Genomic DNA, 9,129 nt, shown 5'->3' with positions numbered 1-9,129 from the left:
CATTAAATTTGTTTACAGTCTTGATCTCCTCTTATCTTTTCTTTGATAAAAAAGCAACGATTTATTTTTGGAATGAACCTTTTTTGTCATTTTCCACAAATTTTTAATATTTTTCTTCGTGTCAACTTAAATTTAAGCCATCTGAAGTCATTATATGGTACTTTGTAATTTCTTCAATTTGGTCTATGTATGTCTTCTTTGTAGATATTTATACAAAGCTTCCCTCAATAACCGCAACACCAGATCCTGATTTAAATGTTACTTTGCCTACAACAAATGGAAAACGATATCAAAACAATATAATCATGAAAATATGAAAGGAATGAAGTTGGAGGCAGAAAATTTTGAATGACCTTCGTATCCATCTATATTTCTACCTTCATCATGCATGTTTCTCAACTATTCCCATTAAAAAACAATTACGACTAGCTTTAGCTGCAGATGTTTATTTAGAAATGATTCAGTAATAAAACAAAAATTGAAATAAAATTAACTTTCGTGCAATCCTAATTCCAAGGTCAAAGTTTAGACAAGGTTCAAAACATTTAAAATGATTAACAAACACCAGAAGTATGAGACTTTATCATGTTTATTGTAAACTATTTCCAATTCAGATAGTGTGAACTATCTCTGTAACGATCTATGATTATATCAGCCAAAGTACAAAGTTCGTTTAGTTTTGCGTCACCTCTGTCGTCTCACACGTTCTTGTGTCTTTTGTCAATATAAATTGGCACGTAACATTGTGAGTGGGGCTGTAGCTCAGTGGTAGAGCGCACGCTTTGCATGTGTGAGGCCCCGGGTTCAATCCCCGGCAGCTCCACGTGTTTTTTGTTATATATTCAAAAATAATTATACAGTGGGTGTCTAAAAAGTGCCTTGATTTTTGTTTTCAATTTTTAGTGAGAATTAAGGGATCTGGAATGAGCGTTTTGAGCGTTTCGACAGTATTTTTTGTGGGACATGAGAGCACATCAGATATATCGAATTGCATTCTGAATACAAAACAACCAATGTGCAAAGTTCGTTTGGTTCAAGTCACAATCCGTAGTCTGACACGTTCTTATCTCTATGTCAATATCATTTGGCACCAAAGATTGTGAGTGGGGCTGTAGCTCAGTGGTAGAGCGCACGCTTTGCATGTGTGAGGCCCCGGGTTCAATCCCCGGCAGCTCCACAAATATTTTGTTGTGTATTCCAACAAAAAATAAATAACACAAAGAGTGTCTGTGAAAGGTTATTCCTTACCATGTTTTTTTTATATTTTTTTTCATTTCTTAAACATCCTTGTACGAATTTTGTTTGATAGTGATACTTAAGCCAATAATGACAACAGATTATATGCTTATTTCCCTTTATTAAAATCATACTTGATGGTATCACTGACTCCACACTATGCAGTTAGGAAGAGATCAATGATACTTTATAATAATTTCTTTACTGAACAGAATTTGCAAAATACATAAATAGAGCTTTCAAAGTCTAAAGTTTATTAATATTGTAAAAAAATGAATTTAAACTAATTTACTCTAAACGAGTGACACATTGACCAATTCAATAAATTACATAAAGACATACGATTTGAGTAAAATGATCTACTCCAGTTAAAGAAAGATTTTAACACTGGATCGCAATACAAAATTATTTATCTCCGTCATTTTTAGTTGTTGCTACTGGTGAGCCTTTGTCAGTGTTGTTATCTGGTCTTTGAAATTACAGCATATATGGGTTTGATTCAATGGACTCCACGGAAAATGATTTCTGATTATGTAAAATAGTAGAGTTCACTGGCATTGGCAATCAATAAATTAGCATTCTTAACTTCGTTCACAAGAGATCTAATATTACTGTTCTTAAAGTTTAATATAAGCTACAATCTATATAATCATATTTATTCGTAACATAATCCTAATTATAGACAATTTTAAGATGATTATTTCATTAGATTATCCAATTGTAAGTACGTTAGTAAACACCCTACCAAGTGAATCACAAAGAGGATAACAAGTTATTGGGCTAAGTCCGACTGTCGGGGAATGCTGCCTTAAGTTATTTATTCTATCTTCCCATGCTGAAAATATAAATATTTACGGTTTGGGTGTTAGTATTTCCAGTATGATTAGGTCACTTCAAAAGGCTTACTAAACTAAAAAGTACATCGACACATGAAACACGTTTTAAATAACAATGCATTAGGTTCCGTTCATGAATTAAAATATAACACAAGGCAGCTGTTTTCAATTAAGACATTTTGGCAACTAACATTAATTTCTAATCAAAAGTTACGCTTCAAGGCATAGTTATTACCAAAGTTGATTAAAACGTACCAAGATGAACACTTATGTGGGTTGCGTTTAATCAATAGCTGTGAAATATAGTTGTATAGCTGTTGTGCTACAAATGTATTGATTTTGATGTGATGATATGATTTATTTTTATGCAATGAAACATTTCCTTATTTCACTTTGACCAGTTATAATTGGCAAATTTACTTATCTGTGCTCGAATGTGTTCCATCTTCTCTAATGCGTATTGTGACGAAACGGCTTGTCAATTAAATGGTGCAAAATGTTGTTTATGGTGACGTTGCACACCGTCATCATCCCTATATCTTCGTGTTAAAAATTGCCGTGATAGTACGATGAATCCTCACGTTTTTCAACAACTACGCATGGTGATTTTATTCGAGATAGGCCGTGCAACTCAGGCTAAGCATACAATTTGAGATTTTGAGCGCCTGCCACACTGTTTCTATTCTATGTTTTACGATTTTCGCATGATCAATATATGGCTGGCCGTAACCGCCACAACGTGGAGCTGGTACGCGTAGCTTACTTTTCGCTTCGCGGAGCTAAATTGACCAATCATGTTAGATCTTTTCATTACGCGGAGCCAGTGGATTCATCCTCGTTCCAGAGAGAGAAAACTCTTGCCAAAATTAATGTTTACTATGGGGATTTTAAATGAATCGATTGTAAATAAACCACGACCAGTTGTACAGGATCAATACAATTGTTTGATTAGTGTATAGTCAATGTTACCTTGCATGCATGTGTCATGTGTGTGGCGTGTTTGTTTGTTTGTTTGTCTACTGTGTCAGGCCAGGATCACTGACACCCACGGTACTGATACTCTCATACTATCACGGTGATCATATTGTTGAATGTTGTTGACTTAAAATAATCATGATGCAGTCATGTCTACAGTAGAACTCACCACGACCTTTGAAGGTCTTAAACCCTATTAAAAGCTATTAAACCAAGATAACACTCAATGAAAACGGCTCAACTATGTTACATCAGATCTTCTCTGGTTAAATACATACTGCACTTGTGTCTGTTTTACCTGTGCAATGAGCAATGAGCTGGTATTATAGTTTCAGTTGGGTGAACGATTATAAAGCGAACGCAAGGTAACAATACTGTGGGCTTTTGTTTACGAAATGAGACAATAGTCTGCTTATTGTTAACCAGCGTTCTTGAAAATGAGAAGCTTAATGACTTAACACGGTTTTGAAATAATTTCTTCATATTTTTTGGTACAAAAGTACCAATATTTCCAAACACCTAAATTAGCTAAAAATTTAGGACATGTTACAAAACTATATTTTCTAGAATTTCAGAGAATACTTTAAATATTGGCCGGTTATTTTTTACACAGTAGTGACGTCAACTAGGCAATGGCCTATACTTCTAACATACACTATTTGTAGAGGTCACGCGTCAATGGTGAGCGCACTGAGTATTGTGTATAGGAAAACGGACAGTAACTACAGTATGTATGGCCTACTACTAGTATATAAAGTAAATCCGAACTGGTTTGCAGTTTGCTGAAGGTCGAATTCCGCATACACTGCAGATCGCAGAACTGTGTGCATAGTTTACCACCACTCTGCCTAGCTATATAGTTATGTACAATACTGTATGAGTTTCTAATGAGTGCATGTCCATCTTAATAATAAATCAGTTCGTACTTTTCATAAACTACTTTTTGAATCATAACTTTCGTGACCGAGGATATCTTGCAACTACATGACGCTCGTCTGGCAAATTCTTAATGAATAAATTCGCTTCACGTAATGAGTAAGTCGTATTTAATTAGTCAGTTTTACCTCCGAGTAATGAAAAACTCTAACCTGATCATGATTGGTCAATTTGGCTCCACGGAGCAAAAAGTCAGCTACGCGTATATCCAGCTCCACGTTGTGGCGGTTGCGGCCTACCATATCAGTATCCCATATGATATTTCTATTGCAAGAAAATTTTATTTGTTGTCAGGTTTTATCTTAAATACACTAACTGGAAATTAAATACACTAATTAGTGAGGACCGGTATTTTGCTGTGGATATGTTTAACTGCAATTTGCGGGTAAAAAATTTGAAATCCTGAGTAAACATTTTGATCATATTCAATTCTTTGAGAAAAAATTTATATAAAAGAATGCATGTAAAATCCAGCTGCAATACAATGTACATTATTGACACACTATCACTCTCTTTATCTACGGCAATAATAGAATATCGATTTCAATCGAATTGAATACGATGCTCAGTTTTGAGTTTATAGTTGACTACTAAGCGACCTAAGCGATCGATTGCTAGCCAATCAGATAGAACTCCTTTTCTTGCGTTCGGTGAAATACCAGTCGCCCGTCGCTCACCAACGGAGTATTACATTTATATTTATCGAATAGGAAGTCGACACTGTGCGTTGCTGGTGGCGGTGTTTGCTATTATGCTCTCTATAATCACTCCTATAATCCCAACACAAAATAAGGGCTTACTTTGTGACCACATGGCAATTCTTACCTTCTCAATGACTTTCTAGACACTTGATTCCACCATTGGGTCATACACTCATGGTAACTTGCATCAGTCCACTTCGTTGTTGAATAATGGTTTATGGACTCTGATGTATTAAAATTTGCCTCTTTTATACTCGCTCGCGTCTTGGATTGAAAATAATATTATTTTGCACGGTTTATATTTCTCTTAGTTTTAGGATGGCGCAATGTGACATGCCCTTGATTCCTTTGTTTACTGTTGACATTGACTGAATTGATGGTTATATTTTTTTCGGGCGAAAACAGAAAGTTTATTTCCATCCAAATTTAGATTTCGACAATAGTTGTTGCTTTTGTTGTCCTTATTTCTTTGAAATAATTAGTTTGAAGTCATCGCTTCATTATTGTTAATTTAGCCTTCACTTGAGCGGCAAAAATATTTGCCATTTTATTTTTGATCAAGCGTGTGTTAACCCTTTCATTTCTTAAGAGCATAAAATCAGACGACATTTTTGAAAAGTTTCAAGAAAAAGGTTCGCGACCATCAGTATAACGTCATGTCATGTATGAAATGCCTAGAATCATGCCGAATGCTGATTTTAATAGTACACGTAGTTCTTGCTAAATAACGAAACGTTCAAATGTTCTTTGAACTTAATATTTTGAAAATACGTTATTACTTGTATCAGGCTAATATAAATGAAATTGAATGGTTTATTTTCGTGTCATACAAAATATATCCATATATAAATATTTTTCTATCTCGTGTAATATATTCTTGTATCACACTCAAAGCCATTCAATATATTATATAAATATCTATATATATATCACCAAGATCACCCACACGTAGACAGCATCGCATTATAATACTATCTGGTCTTCTGTCTTCTAGAATACAGCATTCTACGATAACAATGTTGTAAGGTGGTAGGTCGCTGAGATGAAGGACAAGGTGTGTCATTAAATTAGCGACCCCGGTGGGCACAGGTTAAGATTTTGACGTTGAATCAACGATGACACAACGTCGAAGTTTTAACATAACCTGATTTCAACCTGATTTCAACAAGTAGAGGTTTGTGGAAATCAGGTTGAAATTTCAACGTTGTATCGAAGTTGATACCTGATTTCAACCAACTTTCAATGCAAAACTCAAGGAGGTTGAAGTCAGGTTGAAGTCCATTTGCAAATACATCGTGATTTCAACCTGATTTCAACATCGAACATTTAACTTGATTTCAACGCGATTTCAACGTCATGTCCCATTGGGCGAACATTATTCTTTAGATGTTTCATGGCACCAGGAAAATTATTAGGTTGTACACACAACTTGGAAAGACAATGGTTAAAACTTGACGAAAATGGCAAGTAATCTTCTATTCAAAATCATCTCTTCACATCGGTCCCTAAAAAGCTGACGTGCTCATCGCCCTAGCACAGGCTCTGTTCTGCTGGGTCTCTGATACCTGCATGATGATCCAAGATATTCCAAGAATTCATTTCGCTTCGCTCGCTATTCGAAGGGTGTTGCGGTTTGCGAACGGGGCTAGTTCTAATTATCGCCCACTACAAAGTGTGGTTTGTGCGTCTCTGATTTGGTGCAAAATACAATGTGGTAGGTTTCATAAAACAGAGTATCTCTCTTTACCATATTGATATTACAGATGTGGGAGACAAACTGAGATTTCAAAACATATGTTGAGGGCAAAGTATGCGTAAATTGTTTTTAACACTGGCATTTTAGTCGGTCTTGAAACTTTTTTTTATTTGCAATTTGCACCTTTACAATCGAATGCGTAACCAAAAGCCACATTTTTATCATATTGTTACTGACTAATGTTATTTTAAAAAACAAGCTCGAGGGAATTATAACAAATAATTTATTGCTGTAAGTATCCCATGATACGTGTACCATGTACACATTTACGCAGTAAATTCGGCGATATACGATGTCTACCTCTCAGACACATCCAGCAGATTTTGGTTCTAAGAAACACCCATGGGTAAACGAATTTGACTTATTGTATACTCACAGACAATAGGCTTCATTTATAATTACCATCTGTTGCCATTCACGTAATTGCCCTCAATGCTTAATTAGTGCAATCGTGATCATTATTTAATTCAAATCCTGAAGGATAGATTCTGTTATATTGCTGTCATTCATATTCATATGAAAACGATATTTAAGCGCCATAATACACTTTGAATTTCATACCCTGCTCTTTATAATCACGCAATGTTTGCGGGTAAAATGTGGTATGGGACCCATGCAGATGATATGTAAATCGAACAAAATCAATACGATATTGCACTTCGTAATACTTTGTGAAATGTAGAGATTTTGTGAACTCACTATTCACAATATCTCGACAGGTGATTTATATAACGGATTATTATATATATATAATTTCTTGATATTACCACAAATATACTCTTGAAATTATTATAATTGTCAGTGATTTCAATTTTGGTGCAGAGAGTAATTTTATAAGACTTGTGACTTTTATATAAAACAAAAACTTTGATTCTTTCATTCTCCCTAAAATACTGAAAATGCACAGTCTCTGTGAGTTTTATGAAGTCAAGAATTATACAATCATTCTACTATGTTTGGTGAATTAGGTAATCGTGTTAAATTAAACCAATTCTATTTCCCCTTTTCTAAATCAGTACAACATTGTAATTATAAGTGCAGTGCAGAGTGACGGTTAAGACATTAGAATAATTTGTATATAATTATGGAAATGCAATTAGCTCAATCAATCATGACATATCGATAACATTCGTTATTAGAGCGTGGAACAATTTACATTTTTTATTCAATTTCCGGTAATGTATTCTAATAGTAGTATTATGTTCTTAAAGTGCCGAATACAATTCCAAAAGTGACCAAGGAAAAAGAATGTTTCCGGTTTGCCGATAAACTACCTACAATGTTATAATGTTAAACGAATATATTTTATTTATCTATTACATCAGGAAAGTGATAACATTTGGCACAAAACACAGGCAATACCCATAGTGCTCAAAGAACATTAAATGAGCACTAAATTAAAAGGAAGCGCTACATACAAAGCAAACCAAAAATAAACTAAAAAGCAAAAACAGACAAACATGAAGGAATGAAAGCAAACACAATAAGATAAAATAAGAATGCATTGTAGCAAATCCGTGTGCGTGTTTGTTTACTTTCTTCAAATAAATCTAAACGGGTCGTGTTATAATTGAAAGTCTTAAAATTGGGTCAGCTTGGGTATAATAGATTATAATTGGCAGATTGCGAGAAAAATCGAATGCTTCCAATTGCACCGTCCGATACACTTGAAATAACCAGACTTTGTAGTTTAGGCCTATTTAAAAGAGGACAACCATTTTGATACAGACTGTAGGTTTTCATGGTTTTACTACATGGACATGATGTAGCAACCTTTCTAACCAAGATAAAACGGTGCATCCCCATAAAAAGCAAGTCGACCATTCTTTTCCCATTACCGCCCTAAGGTTATTCTTACGTACGAGAGCTACAGGTTGATTCTTGTGGCTTACACTTGTGTGTAACTGAGTTCTGCTACAACGATATTGCCATTTTTGTCATGAATATTTAATATTTCATTATTTTCTGATGTTGTAGACTTCACTGCCGGATTATTATAAACAGATAAGTTGATCAAAATTGTATTTTTAGCACACCTTATTCTGAACAGAATTTGCAAAACACATGTTACATAGAGCTTGCAAAGTCTAACTTTGTTAAAGGAATACATTATGTTTCTGAATAACTTTCCCTCGGGATAAATGAGCTATTAATACCCGATTATTGCGGTTACACGTAGACCCACTTTCTGCAATGCCTGTCATATGCCTTTTTCATGCAGTCTTTTTGGCTATGCTATATTTTGTTATCATCTTCGCAAATGGAGTTATAAGACAGTTGCGTTCTTTTACGGTGGTGGAAATGTCAAAACGTTGGATTTTAAGTGTCGTCACGAAGCTAATTTTTGTAACTCAGCAAGGTGCGCTGAACTTTGAACTGAAAATTAATTAGAGTTACCTATCAGCATGATAATTTCCAAAATACTACATTTTTAAAAGATATCTTCCGTGTCGAGAAAGTCTTATTGTCATATTTTCAAGTCTTCATCCTATATTGCCCAAGCCTATCTTTATTTGAATTGTTACATCCAAACGAACATTTTGACACCTCTATTTCATCGAATAAGATCTGGCTTGTTTTCTGCAAATTATAACAAAACGATTATCTCAGGTGATATCTCTTAAAGATAAATAGGTTAAATGCCAAGTGCTTTCTTGTTTTATCTTATGAAGTAGTAAGTTTTTTACGT

The 9,129-nt window shown here is 34.5% G+C and overlaps 2 non-coding genes across 2 annotated transcripts; both read left to right on the top strand.

Annotated features, from left to right (window-relative positions):
- Nucleotides 1-751: 751 nt before the first annotated feature.
- Nucleotides 752-823, top strand: Trnaa-ugc (transfer RNA alanine (anticodon UGC)). The gene has a single exon. It is a non-coding gene; the product is annotated as a tRNA-Ala (tRNA).
- Nucleotides 824-1,105: 282 nt separating this feature from the next.
- Trnaa-ugc (transfer RNA alanine (anticodon UGC)) lies at nt 1,106-1,177 on the top strand. Its single transcript has one exon. It is a non-coding gene; the product is annotated as a tRNA-Ala (tRNA).
- Nucleotides 1,178-9,129: the final 7,952 nt, after the last annotated feature.

Source organism: Amphiura filiformis, chromosome 7, assembly GCF_039555335.1.
Source record: "Amphiura filiformis chromosome 7, Afil_fr2py, whole genome shotgun sequence".
NCBI lineage: Eukaryota > Metazoa > Echinodermata > Ophiuroidea > Amphilepidida > Amphiuridae > Amphiura > Amphiura filiformis.
This window is presented reverse-complemented; position numbering and strand designations above follow the sequence as displayed.